The 18,789-nt window shown below is 38.8% G+C and overlaps 1 protein-coding gene across 3 annotated transcripts in view; it reads right to left on the bottom strand.

The window, feature by feature from the left end:
- Positions 1 to 1,238: 1,238 nt before the first annotated feature.
- Positions 1,239 to 18,789, bottom strand: part of CA8 (carbonic anhydrase 8) — an 86,906-nt gene continuing 69,355 nt past the window's right edge. Inside the window, exons 9-10 of one of the 3 annotated variants that reach the window (XR_001177247.2) lie at positions 11,673 to 11,754; positions 10,233 to 10,670 (exon numbers count right to left, since the gene is read on the bottom strand). The gene's annotated coding sequence lies outside the window, so the exon portion shown is untranslated. Of the gene's footprint in view, positions 2,241 to 10,232; positions 10,671 to 11,671; positions 11,755 to 18,789 lie in introns of those variants that run through there. The other 2 variants (XM_004778360.3, XM_013048900.1) reach the window with 2 other exon arrangements.

Raw genomic sequence — 18,789 nt, 5'->3', positions numbered from 1 at the left:
GTAAACAAATCCACCCTAAATTACATTTCAAGATCCATAAAATTTGTCATTTATCCCAAGTTAACTCCCCCACACCCCCTTCACCCACCCCCCAACACACACACACACACACATACACACACACTTTTGCTTGGGAGGCTCCTTCCTCAATTTCAAGGCCCTTACATACCTTTCACTTTCCTTCCCCAGGACACGGTCAAAGGGAGGATAGACTGGAGATCAGTTATTTGTGCTTGTGTTGATTTACAAATTACACTTTCAGATTCATTCTTACACAAGCATCACTCTCACACCTGCATTCATAGTCTGAGCCTGAGGTACCGAAGTGTAGAAAGGAAGAAGGGGTTTCCTATATTAAAGACTACTAAGCCTCCACACACACGGCCTCAGCAATGGACACCACAAGCTGAATCAAGTAGTTCATGTCCCTCTTCTCACTTAAGAAAACAGATGGTAAATTTGATTGCTTCAACTAAAAAACATTGAAGGGGGAAATTTGGGCAACTAGTTATTTCCCTAAAGGTCATTTGAATTGATAATGTTTGTGTTTTTCAGGGACAGATGGTTGGAGACTACAAGAAGCAACAAAAGTCAAGTCCAAGACTTGACCTGCACCCTGCTTTCAGGGCCCGAACACAGGCTCTACTGAAAGATTGCCAGGGCACCTTTTGACTGGCTTCTCATCCATAAGAAAATGAGATCTTCAGAGGTCATCTTTAGATATCAGTTACAAATGAGGAGACACCTACGACCAATGTTCAGCGTGTGTGGCATGTTTTAGTCTAGGAGAGAGAGGTCTTTAAACAGGTTGCAGTTTTTGCAACCATGCTTTGCCATTTCTTCATTTTTGCATAGGAGAAACTACAGAGAGGAAGGATCCAGGGCTTCTCTCCACTTCCCAGAGACTCTGCCCAATGCTGCCCTCCTGTGGCCCAGGGCTCAGGGAGGACCCCAAACCTTTGCAAGTTCCTGCTTTTCCTCACTCTGCTGCCATGGCCACCGCTCCTGCCTCTCCCTGCACAAGGCTCTACCAGTATCTTCCTTTGCTGTCATTTTTCAGGGATACTTGGTATGATTTTTATTTGTATTTAATGCTTTCATTATCACAGCCTCTCCACAACACATCCAAAACCTCACAACGTATACACCTTTTACCTGTATGATTTCTGACTTAGACATTTTGCATCCCCAAATCCCTCCAAATTAGGACTATGAGGCTTGCAGTTTTACAACAATAATTGTAACAACAAATAACATTTATTAAGTACTTGCTTTGTGCCAGGCATACTACTAGTTTACACAAATTATCTCATTTTGTCACATCTAACTGCTTCTAAGCATATGCTTACATTTGCCAGTAGCACTTAAAATTAATTAAAATAAAGATATTGTGGATTATTTTAGAAAGCAATGTCTCAATATACTAAAGTAAAATCCATAGAATAAAATATTTTAAGGTCTTACAAAATGTACAACACTAAATTATTATAGGATACTATTAAATTTATGTTTCTATCATTGAAAATAAAGCTATTTTCTGGTAAGTAGTACCCACTTACTTTTTATCCTATTTTTATGCCTTTCTCAAACTCCTAGAAACCAGAGCTTCTAATATGTCAGATAAATCAATTAGATTCCTACATTCAATTTGATCCTTTGAGAAATGCATAAAGTGATTCTGTTGTTGCATTAACTCCAAAATTGTTTTGCATAAGAACCAGCATGACATTAATTGTGGCAGGAGGGCTGAACAACATGCGATACGACCTTCACTAATCTTTCACGTTCCATTTGCAAGCCGTATGCTGTCCCTGATCAAAACTCTTATTATTAAGAATTATATTATTCTCCAAATGAGTGAATTTTCTGAGACAGGAAATGAAGGACCGCTAACACTGAGAGTGTATTTTTCCTGTCTCAGTATTAATATGTGATATATATTCATATTAATAACAACTCTGAAAACTAGTTTCATTTCTTCTACACATAAGCAAAAAAACAGTATGTGCTAAAATCTGAATCCTAGCAGCAGTGGTATGGATATAGAATATTGGGGTTTTTTTGAATGTACAGCCACTTCTAGTATTTCATTAGAGCACATGTAGAGGCAGCTGTCACAGAGGTCCATCAGAGCTGGGTTAGATGAAGACAAACAATGCAGGCTTTGAGGGTCAGCCATAGATGCAGCTCAAAAGTTTCCGTTTCTCATCGAAGGGCACTATAGGATCGTTGTCTTCCTCCTGGAGGCAAAAAGAATAAATCAATTATGTTACTGACATCCCTCCACAGCAGACTGAAAAGTCTTTTTTTGCAGTCTCAGAAGAGACAGTGAAAACTCAAGATTTCTTAAGAAAATGTGGAAATTTCAAAACTATATTCACGGTCAAGTTTGTCATCTCTGCAATGTTTGCATCAAGTCCACCATCATTTTATTTCTGTGGCAGAATCTACTAGCGCAAAATTTCACAGAGGTATTTCCAACTGAAGGAAATGCTTGAAAGGCTGAACATTTCTGTACCTTGTTTAGTAATAAAATTCAGCTTTAAGTTATTATCATTAACTTCATGTATATTAATCACAGATGGTGACTGCTTATGCAAAAAGACCACTTCCTGCTAGCCCCAAATACTTTCCAATTCTATTAAGTAAATGGATAATTAATAAATACAAAATAATACATGAAAAGATAGTCTTTTTTGAAATAGTGGATTTCCCATATAGAAAACAACATCAGCTAAGATGTCCAATACCATCTACTCATGTTGCCAGAGATGGGAGTGGCCAAACCAACTTTCATGGAGTTGCTGCACATTAATTGGTCCACTCTTTTAGATAATAAAGACCTATTAAAATTCAGATGCACATGCTTTCTGATCTGAAATTTTATTCCTAGAAGTCTATTATACAGATACAGCCATCCAATCATACAAAGATTTTGTGTGTCAGGATATTCACTGCAGCAATTAAATAACTTTCTTCCTTAATAAAGAAGAACACAATAGAGTTCTTAAAAAATGTCCACATATGCTCTCTGTGTATGGATATATTATACACACACACATACACGTGTCTTTCCACGTATGCTATGTACACAGATATACACGATTTCTGGAACAATTTATTAGAAAGTATTTGTAATGTGGCGTATATTTTTCCAAACCACGTTTCAAAGAAAATAGGGAGTCCTAATCAAATCTTTAAGACCTCAGATAAAACTTCAAAGGTAAAGTAGGACTTTGTGTACACACTTGATAATTACAACCCAGCAAATTTTAAGTCAAAGCGACTCACACGGAACTGATAGTCAAAATTGTGAAGCCACAGCATTTCAGAGCTAAAAGGAGCCTAAAGGTCATCATATGCACATCTCCTTCAAAAAAAAATAATAACCTGGAGTCCCCCATTTCCCAAAATGCGTTCAAGTAAAAATTAGTTCGAAAAATGAATCCATGTTCAAAAAAACTGTGGAAATTCTGGTTAAATACAGTAACATATGGTGGTTCTATACAAAATCACCTCAGAGTCTCTAACACACTCATGTGCCCTGTAAATCTCCAAAAGGAGGTTATTATATCCAGGATTCTCCAAATTGCTAGACATCAGCTCCTGACTTAACAAAACACCTTAATGTGTATCTTAATGGCTCTACAGAACACATTTGGAAAAGGTGAATCTACAGGAATATATATTCCAAGTTTATCAAAGTAAAGAAATTTCAATTTAAGAATATATGAAGCCATTCTAAAACTTAAACTATCATGGTTCAAAATACCAATTAAACAAAGGATAGTTAATATGCAGTCTCCTTAATCATACAAACTCAGGTCTTAACACAAAGCATTTAGACACTGAATGTTCACACATCGAGCATAACAGATGCCTGTGTCCATCGGTGTCTCATTCATTTGAAGTTCTAAGGGTCCCATGTAAATTGTTCTCAACAGATGCTAAGTGAGTTCTAATCTACCAGAGTGTGGTCTCTTCCTGGTAAATTTAGGTACTCACTCTGCTAAAAACCCCCCTCCAGAAGAAACTAAAGATAGTAATGCCCCATGCTTGTTGGGCTGCTTCTCCTCTACAAGGCACTGTAAGGATGATTTTTATGTTAGCCAATCCACCCCCAGCCCCAAAAAATGGATGCTTCATCTTGTTCACTGAAGACACCAAATTACCTGGGTAAATACTTCAATCGATCACAATCTGTGGTACAAATTTGAAACCAGGGAGGCCAAGGTTCGAGTTCCAGCTCTGCAATTTTAGGCAATCTACTCACCCCTTCTGAGCTTCAGATGATCGTGGATCCAGATAGAACCTTCATAGGGATGTGTGAGAATGTAGTATGACAACAGATGAAAGGTGAGAACAGTGAGTCCCAGGCACATAATCAAGCTATTACTGAGGATTTCAGCTGATTCTACGACATCTCACTAGCTGGAAATTGAACTACACGATGGCCTATTGTTTTCCACAGCATGTGTTCAAAATTTACTTTCTAGAATTTCCGAGAAAGTTTTCATGGAAGGAAATTATACTCGATCACCTTTGCACTGTATTCCCAAGGCCCAACACAGAACCTGGTCCACAGCAAACACTCAAAGAAAATGTGTGTGTGTGTGTGTGTGTGTGTGTGCGCGCGTGTATACATAAAAAAGTGTACAAAATGACAGGAACAACTTTATTTTTTAATTTTATTTTCTAAATTTGTATCAAAATTGCACATTTACATAAAGGGTTACATAGTTCTAGAATATTTCCTACGAAAACTAGCAGGTCCCTATCTCTTACGCCAACCTCTTACACCAATTTCCTCAACTCTCTTAACTGATTATTTTATTAACACCACAGAGCTAATTAAACAGTGTGATTTTTATTACTCCTTTTCAATTTTAAGTATTATCTCTTGACTTTTCCCATGGAAAATGAAGATTTGACCCTCCTTCCTCCTGTCAGACATCTCCCCACTCCAACATACACCACCCACATGTATCTAAACTCTTCCCTCCCTCCGTCCTTCCAATATGGTTATATAGTAATTTTGGCTGGATCATTAAGTTCTATTATTTCTATTACTGTAATGAAGTAAATCTAATCCAGAGCTGAATTATGTGTATTCATGTATCATTTTTTTTCCCTATACTTCTTTTCTCCCTCTGGAGTGAGTAACTGTAATTATCTTGGTTCTTCCCACCTTACTTTTCTCTGTACTCAATCCAAAACTACCTCCCAATTGTCTGACTCTCAAGAAGTTTAAGGCATATCATGCAATCTATTTCATCTTCCTGGAGAAAGTTCTAGAACCTTTTCATTTGCTCACATCTGGACTCACGACGTCTATCTCTACAACCCCATTTCACAATTGTTTTGGGCATCTCCTTTGCTGGATCTCTTGTTTCCCAAATGCTCCGTCTGTTTTCTCCATTTTGGTGAGGCTTTTCTAGTAGCTTCTCAGGAAATAATCTTCAATAACCTTGATATTTAAAAAGGAATACTTTAAGCTTGACTGGCTTAAAAATTCTAGAGAGTTGTAATTTTCCCTCAGAATTCATGCTTGACATTTAGCTTCCAGTGTTGCTATTTATTGGTCTGATGTCCAAATTCCAGGTTCTTTCAATGTTTTTTTCTCCCTGTAATTCCTCCCTCAGTGTCTAGAAATTAGTGGTGCCTTGCTGTGGGTGCACTTTGATCAATATGCTGGAAATTCAATGGGTCCTTTAAAACCTTAAATGTATATTCATGAGTCCTGAGAAAATGTTTAAATAATTTTGTTGCTGCTTCCTCTCTTCCATTTTCTCTGCTCTCTCTCTCTCTCTCTCTCTCTCGTTTTCCTATTATTTGGATAATGAACCACCTGCGCTGGTTCTACAATTTTCTAACTTATTTGTTTTTGTTCTACTTTCTAAGAAATTCAATTCTGCCTTCTGATTCTCCTAGAGAAATTTCTGCCATCGTGTTTATGATTTCCAAAAGCTTTTTAGACTATTCCTTTTCTTCACAGCATCCAATTCCCATTTCGTGGTTGTAGTTTCTTCCCTGACCTCTCTGAAGACATGAATGATCACTTTTTTTTTAACTTTTCCTAAGTATTTATTCCTTGTATCTTGCCTTCTTCTATTTGTTTTGGGCTCTTCTGTATTATACACCTTTTTCAAATGTAACTGTTCATACTGAAGAATGGGAACAACCACTATAAAACAACAACAAAAACCGAGAGTGGAGGGGCACCTGGGTGGCTCAGTGGGTTGAAGCCTCTGCCTTCGGCTCAGATCATGACCCCAGGGTCCTGGGATCAAGCCCCGCATCGCATCGGGATATCTGCTCAGTGGGGAGTCTGCTTCTCCCCCTGCCCCCCACCACCTGCCTCTCTGCCTACTTGTGTTCTCTGTCAAATAAATAAATAAAAATATTAAAAAAAAAAAAAAACAAGAGCGGAGACTCCAAGCACACAAGAGGGCACTTATCTATCTGCCCTGCTTTTACCACAGAATGTTCCAGCTGGGCCATTTTGTTAAGAAGTCCCTTGGGGTACTCAGGTTCTCCAGAAAGACCATTCAAGCTCCCTATCTAGAGAGTAGAGGCCTTTCTGCCAGTGTCCTGGAGGCCAAGTGGGGGAGGAGAGAACACAGGACATGAGGATATTATTTAATTATTCTATTTTTCAGTGAGGTATCCTGATACTCAATAGCACCTATGTCCCCTAATAAGGAGACTCTCTCTTCATCAGCTTTCAACCTCTACACATGATTTCAGTCTCCTCTACTCCAGCTTCTAGAGATTATCTGCTGCCAATTCCTGAGCCTTTGAGAGAATGTCACGTAAACAGGCATGTTCCTCACATCTGCTAAGTCTGTTACCTCACAACCATCTCCTTCCAGCTTCCAAAATATTTTTGGTGCTGTCTCTTTTGTTTTCTCTTCCTAGTCGTTTTGTGTACTTAAAAAAAAAATTAAAAAAACAAACACCTTTCCTGTTATTTTAATGCAATTTGTAGTAGAAACAAAATTAATTGCCTATGTTCAATGGATTATCATTGTTTGATTAAAAAAAGTTATTTTTTTCCATTTGTGTATTTTCTCAAGTTTCTACTATAACTGTATTACTTGATAATCAGAATATATATTTATTCAGAAAAACCATCTAAAGAAATGATACTTTCAATATACAAAGGCCATTAAACTGACTGGCTCCCCTTTGGGACTTCCTCCAAATACCCATCTATGTATGTATAAAAAATAAGAAAGATTAATTCTAAAAAAGAATGTTCTATTATACAACGATCACTGTTCATAACAAGACCCTGAAGTATGGCTATACCCTAAGAAGTCCTCTAAATCATCTGCTATTTCAGTATAATTGTAACAGATGCTATCTTTCACATGTGAGTATTTTTGAACTTTAAATTACCTTCTATGAAGAGACCCCAGGGAATGAGTGCAAATCAAATCACTACTGGGAGAATTTCCTGAAAAGCTATCAAAAATAAACAAGCACATAAGAGGAAAAGAAATAATAATAAAATAATAAAAAGACACACATGCACACACATGCCCTACTTCTCAGAGGCCACTGCAGGTCCCAGGGCTGACCTAAGTGCTGGTCTGGCTCTGCTCACTGATAACCCATTAAAGTTTCTCTCCCTGAGTAAGATAATCCAGGGTATAATTTCCAAAATAAGAATCTTTTAAGAAATAGGGATGGGGTGCCTGGGTGGCTCAGTTAAGCACCTGCCTTCTGCTTGGTCCTGGGATCCAACCTGGCAACAGGCTTCCTGCTCAGCGTGGAGTCTGCCCCTCCCTTTGCCTCTCTCTCTGCTAATGCTCTCTCTTTCTCTCTCTCAAATAAATAAAATCCAAAAAAAAAAAAAGAAAGAAAGAAAGAAATACAAAATAAACAAATAAATAAATAGGGATGTGATGGACGTGAGGATTCTCGCTTTCAGAATTGTCTCTTTGGCGTGTGTGTTAGAAGAGCACTCTCTTGGGGGCGTTTTCACAGGCTGCTTTAATTTAGAGGTAACCATGTACCTGATTTACTCCCAACACTGGGCTGTAAGCCCCTTTGGGGAAAGACCATGTATGTCTGATGATGTTTTTATTTTCACACAGTCCCTAAAATACCACCATACACAAAACAGAAGACTAAAAATAAATGTCCTTCCATGACAAACAAGGACGCACAGCCACCTTTTTCCCCCCAACATGCCCACTAATAACATCAGGTCACGAGAAAGGAAATAAAGAGAGAAAGGAGGATGAGAAAGGAAGAGGCCCGGAGTGTCCAATGCGTCTGAAGACTCAGAGGAAAGAGTGTGAGGAAAATGCTACTATGTTTGGAAAGAGAAGTCAAAGCATATCAGAAATAAGAAAGGGTGCTGGATTATTTAACATTATTCTAAAAGTACTATATGCTACAATAAATATTGACATTAGAAAGGAGAAGACTGTCATTATTTACGTATGTGATCAAGGTCTGTTGAGAAAATTCAAAATACTCAGCTACAATATTACTGGAAACTATGTGAAAGGTCAGTTAAGAAAGCCAAGGACAGGGACACCTGGGTGGCTCAGTGGGTTAAGCCTCTGCCTTCGGCTCAGGTCATGATCTCAGGGTCCTGGGATCAAGACCCACATCGTGCTCTCTGCTCAGCCGGGAGCCTGCTCTCTCTCCCTGCCTCTCTGCCTAGTTGTAATCTCTTTCTCTCTCTCTCTCTGTCAAATAAGTAAACAAAATCTTTAATAAAAAAATAAATAAAATAAAAATAAATTTTAAAAAAGAAAGCCAAGGACAAACCTAAGCAATTATTTGTTCAGTGAAGAAACATTAACCCATAGAAAGATATAATAATGGATAATGACGCTAATCAAAACAGATGACAGCAGTAACGATAACCATAAAAAAAGAAAAAGAAAACAATAATAGTAATAGCTCACATTTGTTGAATGCCAACTTCTGCTAAGCGCTGCGCTGTGCATTTTACCCTATTTAATTTCATCATCTCTAGAAAGTGTTGCTCCTAGTATCGTTACCTCATAGATGAGGACCCTGAGGCTGATGGAGTATCACTGATTTGCCCAAGGTGCGGAACAGGTGGCGGTGCCATATTCCCCATCGAGCCACACCCAAAGCTGACTCTAGAGCCCAATGCACACCTTGTATTAGTCTAGTGATGAGAGAACCATCCAACGAATGAAGAACATAAACACTTTTAACAAGCCCTGACCTATGCATTGTTCCTTAATAGAAAGATTCAATACCAATTCTCCTTAAATCCCTCTATATATTCAACGCAACCCAAATGAAACATTCTAGCAAGATTTTTTTGCTTTTTCTTTTCTCAAACTCTTTTTCACACACCCCCTTTCTTTCACTCTTTATTTCGACCATTCTGATAAAATGATGCTACAGCTTATCTGGAAGAACTAAGTATGGGAAAACAGCCAGGAAAATTCTGCATAAAGGGCTAGGTGAGGGCCCTTGTCCTACCAAACACTAAACCATACACATACGCCACCAGGATTGTGAGCGATGGTCATGAATAGGGAGTTTGGTGGACTAGGAGAGGGACTTCAGAGACAGAACCAAGCCATCCCAGGATTTAACATCGTAATATATTTTTATCCTTTTTAGTCAGACGGGCACAGATGAAAAATCTGAAAACAGTTAATGGTGGTAAAGGTGAGGGGAACTGTGCTTGGTGGAAGCATAAATGGAGAGGACTCCCAGGCCAAGCAATATCCATACATATGCACTCTAATTCAAACTCTCCGAACCAGTAATCTCATTACCAAGAATTTTTTAAGGACACAGATGCATAAATCAACCACAGTATCACTAAGGATGGCAAAATACTGTAAATAACCTGAATGTATAATAATAGAGGAACAGTGCAATAAAATTTTGGTACATACTTATGGTAACTTATTTAAAAGGTAATCATTTAGAAGTATGGCCTATTACCTACGCAATGGCATAAAAAGATATATTGTCAAGCAGACAGAAAAAACAGCCTGCGACACCTGCCTGTCTCAACTGGTAGAGCATACAACTCTTGATCTCGGGGTTATGAGTTCAAGTCCCACACTGGATATAGAGCCTACATTAAAAAAAAAAAAAAAATCCTCTGGGGCGCCTGGCTGGCTCAGTTAGTAGAACATGTTCCTCTTGATCTCAGGGTAAGTTCAAGCCCCATGCTGGGTATAGAGATTACTTAAAAATTTTTAAAAAATGAAATCTTTAAAAAGAAAAGAAAAATAGCCTGAATATAATTCATGAGGAACACTGTATATCTACATATTCCATAGAAGATAAATGCATGAAGAGAGACCAAAGGGACAAAAATAACAATAAAGCTAAGTATTCACTGAATACTTACACCGTGGACCAAAACCATGGTAAGCCCTTTCCATCATCTCAGTGAATCTTCACAGTAACACTCTGAGGTACTTAGGGACTTCTTGTGACTGATGACAAAAATAACTTAAGAGACAGCAGCAACTTTTTCAGGATCACGCAACTAATTAGTGGTGGAGTCAAAATGGAACGCAAGACCTTCCCACTGTGCTATGGGGTCTCCATGTTCACCCCAGTCCTGGTGATGGCTGTTACTGACAGGAGGCTTTGAGAAATCCATTACTTCTTCTTTATTTTGTTCCATACTGTTTGAATTTTTTGTCCTGAACAAGCATCATATTTAGAGACATGGGAACAAAGAACAAAAAAAGAAAGAAATCAAAGGCAACTCTTGCCACAGCAATTTCAAGAGGCAGAGGGGAGATGAACACATTTCAAAAAATCAAGGAGGAAAAAAGAAATGAGAAAGAGGTGGAAAGTATACCGAGTGATAAGAAAAAAATGGCAGAAACACTTTCTATAAAATATTCAATCAGTGGTACAAGCATTTGTGTACATACATAAAGGGACCCCATGAAAAACTGCTTTTTTTAACTCCTTCTGCCTTTATTCTTGTGAAGACCTACACCCCTGCCTTCCACAAGCCTCACAGAACAGATTAGGTCTATCCCCCTCCAGAGGTCAAGGAGTTAGTGGTTTCTCAGTAGATAACATCTTAGGAGTGACCAAGCATGGTCATCATAAACATTTTCCAAGACCACTGACACCAAAAGCCCTGGTTCCAGAGCGTACGTGATGTGCGGAGCACACCTCAACACTCATCTTTGTTCCTGGATGCATGAGAAGACATAGGCACTGGACCACAATCCCCAGTAAAAACCCAAGACCCCAAGCAACAGTAAGACTCACTCTCCTGTCTTCTTTCCAAGTCTCCCAGATGCTCTGCCCATATCTGCACTCACTCTAGGTCTTCAGTAAAATTTGTTCTCACTTCCTCATGGCTGGAGGTTGATTTCTATCCTGTACTAAGCCAAGGACTATGTTGGCTGGTCCTGCAGGACCCACACTGGGTTCTCCGGGACCCAGCCAGCCTGCATCATTTGCATAACCCTTATTATCATAAGCCTGTATTGCAGCAATATGTTACCGAAAACAGAAACATGCGTGTCCTTTTTTCCCAGAAGTCTCATTTCCGGGAAAATATCTAAAAGAGATAAGGAGCAAAGATATACAAGGATATACAAAGATATACTCATAACTTTCTACCCTTTGTAATTTGAAATGTGGTGTAGTGACAGGAGCTCCAGGTTTGCAGTTAAACCTACCTGGGTCTGAATCCTTGCTCTGTACTTTACTGGCTGTGACCATGACCCAAGTTACTCAACCTCCTTCAGCCTCGGTTTATCTCTAAAACATAAATCAAAACACAGGCCTCACAGGATTGTTGTGGGGATTAAATGAGATAAAATACAGCACCGTCTGAAATATAACAAACCACTCATTTCTTTTCTTCCCACCACTCGCTAATCTGTATAATTTAGAATGAATACATAAACTTTACTCAGAACCCTAAGATAAATTATACAGCTTGGTAATTTCTGCATTATTCTGCATCAGAGTATCATAAAACATTAAACTTAGCTTTTAAGGTTGTTCAGTAGTAAACCGACGTTATGATACTCTGACACTTTCTCAATCTCAATTAGCAGCAAACCAGTTAACAAAACTCTCATACACTACAGTGAGTCACATTTTTCTTCTTTCTTCCCTAATCCCTGGTGTGTTGTAAGGGTGACTGAGTATCTAATTACTTCTTAATTGAATGCACATAATATACATTTTTCACTAGTTCATGCTTAATGCTTTTAGTCCAGAAATCAAAGCCAATGAAATTAAGTTGAATTGGGATTTGGGCAACTGTTATAATGAAAGAAGGTTTGTATTATGTCTAATTATAAGTAAATGTGGATTTTAGCATTATTTCCTATGGACATATTTTAGGTACAGGAATGTGCCATAACTGACTAATTTAAATGATTAATAACATTGTTATTCTTATTTACAATCTTTTCTTCCTCGTTACAGTGATTTTTATTGCTGGGACCCACTAAATATAATCATTCTTTAAAGAAAAGATACTATTAAAGAATCATTAGTTGTAGCAAAATCAGGATGATCATTCGTATCAGTGACTAGATGAGTTTCTCTGTAGCATAAAGGTTAAAGGAATTCTCACATGATGTCAACAGAAGAAAAAACATAAATTTGGAATATAATCAGTTAGATTCATAAAAAAATTTATTTATAGAAAAACATAAAAACATTACTATCAAAATGGCATTCCAAATTCAGTTACTATTTTACAGAGATACTATTTCATGAGAGGTCTCCCCCTCACCCTTTTTGCATTATACAGGAGTAACAAAAAAAGTCTGAAGTAGATATTCCCCCAACAACAAAGATTTGTTTTCTTGTGTATAGATACGGGGAACAGCTATCTGAAATAATTGAGCTGAAGCCCTCCTCTGGCAGATGACTAGATTAAGTAACTTCTTCAGATCCAGTCAATGCCAAGTTTCCAAGATGTCCTAAAAAGATTTTCTGTAAACAAGCCCTAAAGACCCTGATGAGTTTCTAACCACTAAAAGTACAACAAGAATTCAGAAATTTTGAAGGGGGTTAAAGTAGTGCTGTAATGGAAAATAGACCCATCCAAAACAATGTGGTTTTCCCGATTTAACAATTTATTTGGAGAACGTGTCATCTATCTAGTGGCCAGTTTCTTGATCGGAGAAATCTCCACCTTACCTAGCAAATATATCAGATTCTGTCCCCAAGATACTGGGTATTGTCTAGATTATTTTATCTTTGCATGTTATCAAAACAAGTTTTAACTGGAATGCTTGTTTAATTAAAACTGAAGTAGCCCCCAAAATAAAGCAAACCTACACACACACACGCATCTCTAATACCTATATAGTTTAACAACTTTTTATGGCATATTTTTAGTAAAAATATTTTAAAATACATTCTCACCCTTTTGAGGGCCCTATTGATATCTGTCTTTCTCTCACATGGTTTCTTCTCTAACTCACCCTTTCCCTTCTTCAGGAGACGACTTTCATCCCTAACAAAGAGGTCTGGGGTAATTTCCTCTTCACTGTCACACTGTAATGCTTTCCTCACCCTCATGCCATTTCATGTCCATGGTGAGATTATTTCAGATTCCCTAGGTTTTGCTATAGGTAAGCAATTTGCTATATAAAATCATCAGGACCATAACTATTACATAACAATATGAAAATATTAAAAGAGGACTCACGTCATTTCATCATGCTTCCGTATTTCCTGGCTAACTGCTAACACCTAGCTACAGATCAGAAGCTCTAATGCAGATAGGTTTTCCAAAGCCCATTTCCAGAAGACTCTGTACCTTAAGAGTGAACATTTCAATCAGGTGCCAGTAATAGTACCCTTCATTACGAATGGCAATAACCACCACTGACACCAACCTCCCAAGGGCAGGTCCTGCTGGTTAGTCACAGCACCCCTTCCCACTGTACTCAGAGGTGGATTCAGTCTTCTTTTCAACCACTCACAGCTGACACACAAGTCTGACTGCACCACATCCTCCAAGTCTTTTATTTGTAGCCATCTTTCTTTAATAATCCTATGGGAAGGGATGCTCTTGCGACAGTCCAGGTAAGAAATGAGGCTAACTTCATGGGGTGTGATGTTGGGCATAGGGACACAGACACAGATTTGGGAGCTGTCAGAAGGCAAATCTGCAGAATTGGATAATAAATTGGAAATGGGAAGTGAGGTGAGGGAGAGAGGAGTCAAATATAACTCAGGTTTCTAAAAAAACTGTAAGAGAGCCAGCTCATAAATTCACTCTCATACATACGGAGTTTAAGATGTCTTTGACACCTCCAAGAGAAGAGTCAGACAGACAGTTGGGCCTCCAGGACTAGAACTGACTAGAGAGACCTAGTCTGAGACTATAAATGCATGGGTCATGTGCAGCTGGTGCGAACAGAAACTGTAGGTTTGGAGAAGTCGCCTACAAAGACAGCATGCCTCCTCACAGGCTGAGCTGTGAGGACTCCGACAGGAAGTGGCCTCCTGAAAAGTCTGGGTGCAGAACTTTTATACCTCCCCAGCTCCAGAATGACCGCTTTCCTAAGTCTCTGTAAACTTCATCAGGAGAAAGAGAAACTCGAAAGAATGAACAGCAAATAAACAAGGAAACCAAAATGAGTGCCTCCTTATGAATACGGTTTTCTTAATAATTAGTCTCAGAGTGGGAAAATGGAGCTAAACATTGATCTGAGGAAATTACCAAAACAAGCATCCATGATGCATAAGAGAACATGTTTAGAGGAGATCACCTGGTCTCAGTAATTTTCTTACGAAAAATATATGCTCTAGGTTTAAAATCTTGAAACCTACTATATTTAAGGGATCAGAATATATGAATGTTCAACATACAAGTTGGCCCATGACTGCAAAATGTTCTCTTTTCTTCTTCCCAAACACAATTTTCTTTGAATTCATGAGCTGTGGCGGAGGGGTGGGGGGGACAAATCATCCTGCAATTTTTATCTACTACAAATCATTAAAATTTCTAAAACCTAAAAGGAAAAGGGATAAATATGGAAGTAGGGATTATTATCCTTGTTGAGTAATCTTGAAGAAATGCCTATACAGCTTTGATGCTTTTCATTCTTGGGTTAATAACAATTTTTATATCACATAATCAAAACATAATAGACAGGTTGAGCACCCTTGATATTCTGGCCTTTTCCTGAAATCATTTTGAAATCCTTTAGGAAGGCCGTGATCGTATAGTGGTTAGTACTCTGCGTTGTGAAATCCTTTAGGAAATCCATTCCATTTTCAAGAAATTCTATATGATACAGTAAATAGAAAACAGCTATATCCATCGAGTTTTCATTTCTCACCTTAATGCTGTGCATCAAGTTAAATTATTAGAGTGAGGAAAAGTCCAAGTTCTATTGACTGAAAATATGGCTTTGAGCGTTCCATTTGTTCAGAAAGGATAAAAGCTTTTCCCTACTTGGCCACTCAGAATTGACACTCTCCCTTTCCCCTGGCAGGCCCCCTCCTTTTTTAGAAAGCCTTGTCCTTTTCTAAGGCTGTAATTTTTTTATGTTACAAAAGAGAACAGATAAGAAACTGATGCTTGTGATAGCATTATTAAAACTAAAAAGACAACATTATTAATTGCAAAAGTATACGGAGGGAAGAGTTCAACACAGTCAAGGATGGCTTCAAAGACCCAGAAAGAAAAATGAGGGCAGGCTTGACAAAGGGGTCATTCAGTCCTTTGGTTGATAACCCTCTTTTTTCTGCTTCCTTTATTTTTTCCCTTAATTTACTTGAAGGCATACTTAGACTTCTTCCCCCTTAAAGTGGGGGGAAGAAAGGAAAGGATTTAAAGAGACTTGTGGCATTGGCTTTACCGATAATAAATAATTATAATGAAGTATAGTTACTATATACATGTGCAGCTTAAATATATCTGAGTTACAGGGGAAACAGACAAGTCTTTGAACAGTCATTAAAGCTTTAAATAGTGGGCTACAACTTCATGAAACAAACAGGCAAGTAATCATCTCATCAGAACTAAGTACCGGTATTAAGATACCAAGAACAACAAGTAAACTAAACTAAACTTTGGTCTTGTTTTTTGTTTGTTATTATTAAGATTTGGTTCTCATACAGAAAATTCAATGGGTAAAGGATCATTTCATGGTCCCTGGCTCCCAGAAATCTGAACTAACACTGCAAACTAAGAATTTCCAGCACCTGGATGAGTTATGTGCTAGTTCTTTAAACAAGTATAAAAACCATGGTTCATACTTCTTAAATGGTAATATAAAAAGTCACAGATTATTCATGGAAATAATAAGTCTTGGTTATCAAAGCCCTCCAGATGTCTAGACATGTCATGAAAAAAAAAAAGTCATTTTAAGTCCAAAAACTAAAGTTATTTTAGTAAGACATAGCTAAAATAAATCTGAATTATTTTAAACATTTTTTTAGAGAACCACCAGAAAAAAATTTTTTTTTCCTTTTCAGTTCCAAGAGCTTAAATGAAACATTCATGCATTAAATTCAAAGTCTGACTGTCAAATCACTTCACTTTAATAAAAATTTGAATTACCTGCCTTAGGGCATTATTAAATATCAAATAAAAAGCACACATCCATAAGTCTGATTTCCCAATATAATTTTTATGTAGAACTATGACTAGATTTGTATTACACATTTCAAGATAAAAGGGTCAAAAATGTATTCATAGAAGGATGAAGTCAGAACTCGAGTTGCCCTTGAAAGAATTCCTGCACCACTCCTAGGAATTTGGGGGAAAGTAACCCCTTTAAGCAATCTCAGGCACCACGATAAGGATGCCAATCCATCCTCCTTTTAAAAGAAATAGATTGTAATTAATTTAAAGCCTTGAAAAATTATACATTATCTTCCTATCATATAAGGAATACGAAACATCTGAAATACACATGTCAGCAACATTTCAGTCTGTGTACACGTGTGGGGGGAGATGAAAGAGTCATGGTTATTGAGATATTTAGAGAAAAGCACCTTTAGAGAAAAGCACCTCTGGTCTAGGGCTAGATGTGGATCAAAAATTCAAGGTTATAATCTGATTTCATAAAATGTGTCATTTACAGTTACTGATATTCAGAAAGTACACTAAACCTAGACTGGGGAAATTAATAAATTCACATGCACCAAACCTCCCTTCCCTCCTGCCAGCCCACCTGTGCCTCCTCCTGGGGAAGCTGCTGGGAGTCCAACCACCCCCCTCTGTTCCAGTCTCCCACCTTCCCCCTCCTCTCGCCTCTCCTAGCAGCAGCCCCATTCTTCCTTAGATAATAAAGGCAAGTCACAACAATGCTAACCACCTCCCCGTCTCCCTTGCTATTACAGTCCAGAAACTGTCCCTTCTCATGAGAAAGACAGTTTCCACATTTGCTCAGGATTTTGTTGCCTTTCTTTTTTTAGTAATCCCTACACCCAGGGGGAGGCTCAAACTCAAGATTCCCCAGATCAAGAGGCTCATGTTCTTCCAACCGAGCCAGGGAGGCACCCAGACTTTGTCCCCTTTCAAGGCTTCAGAGACCTTCCTGCTAGGACGAGCCCCCCTGAGGAATGGCATCTTCATTGCCTCCCATCTACTGGCTCATTACCCCAGCATACAGACAAGTGTCAGTAGTTTTTTGTTCAAAAAGTGTCCCACAATCCTTTCGCCCCCTCTGTCGCTGCAGCTTCTGCTCTTCTCCTACCCAGCTCATCGACAGCCGCCATGACACATTACCCCGCACCTTTCCCATTCAACTCAGGTCTGTGGCAACACACATTCCCTCCTCGTCACACCACCCTCCCCTCCAGCTTGGGGACGCTCCCAGACCCCTGCCGCACAGTGGGTAAGAAAAGGGGCTCTGCCAGCCAGGGCTGCCTGGGTCCAATTTCCAGCTCTGCTGCTCAAAGACTGCATGATTTTGGCAGGTGATCTAACTTCTCCAGGCTTCTGTGAGCTTTATCTATATAGTCTCACATTAAATTTTGTGAACACTTAAATGAGACAGCCCTGTGCAGCATTAGAACATGAGACGTGTATGTATAACCTCATGCCAACGCCTCAATGACTCCCACATTCAGTTCAGACCTCCTTTGTGATCTCTGCTTTTGAAATCCCAGCGAGCTGCAGGAAGCGTCCACCACTGCCACTGACAAACATCTCTCATCCAAGGAGCTCCAACTCAACTCTTTAACTTTCCAAGAGTCTACTCCGGCTTTCTTGCTGTCATTCAATGATGTCATTCATCCATGTGCAGTTTCTGAAGCCCCCAAACCCCAGAAGTTATCTTTGATGTTTCCGGCTCTCTCCATCATCCCCTGATTAGTCAACTGGGTGTCACTTTCAGTGTCTACTAAACACACTTTAACTTCTCCCCATCTCCGCTGCTCCTTGTCTAGCATCTGAGCTCTTTGTCTTTCCCCTCGGCTACCCAGCAGACTTCTAAAATATCTCCCTACAGGCGCCTGGATGGCTTAGTGGGTTAAAGCCTCTGCCTTCAGCTCAGGTCATGATCCCAGAGTCCTGGGATCGAGCCCACATCAGGCTCTCTGCTCAGCAGGGAGACTGCTTCCTCCTCTCTCTCTGCCTGCCTCTCTGCCTACTTGTGATCTCTGTCAAATAAATAAATAAAATCATAAAAAAATAAAATAAAATATCTCCCTACTCCTGCCCCTGACCACCCATCATCCTGTATGTTCATTCAGCAGTTTCTGTGATCTATTGGAAATGTACATGGGGTACATTTTCTACTCAGTCCACTCCCCTGAGTAGAAGTCTTCATGGGTTCTCAATGCATCAGCAGTAAAATAAAAATC

This window comes from Mustela putorius, unplaced genomic scaffold, assembly GCF_011764305.1.
Source record: "Mustela putorius furo isolate JIRA1106 unplaced genomic scaffold, ASM1176430v1.1 tig00000151_pilon_pilon_pilon, whole genome shotgun sequence".
Taxonomy (NCBI): Eukaryota; Metazoa; Chordata; class Mammalia; order Carnivora; family Mustelidae; genus Mustela; species Mustela putorius.
The sequence above is the reverse complement of the archived record's forward strand: the minus strand, read 5'-3'. Positions and strand labels throughout refer to the sequence as shown.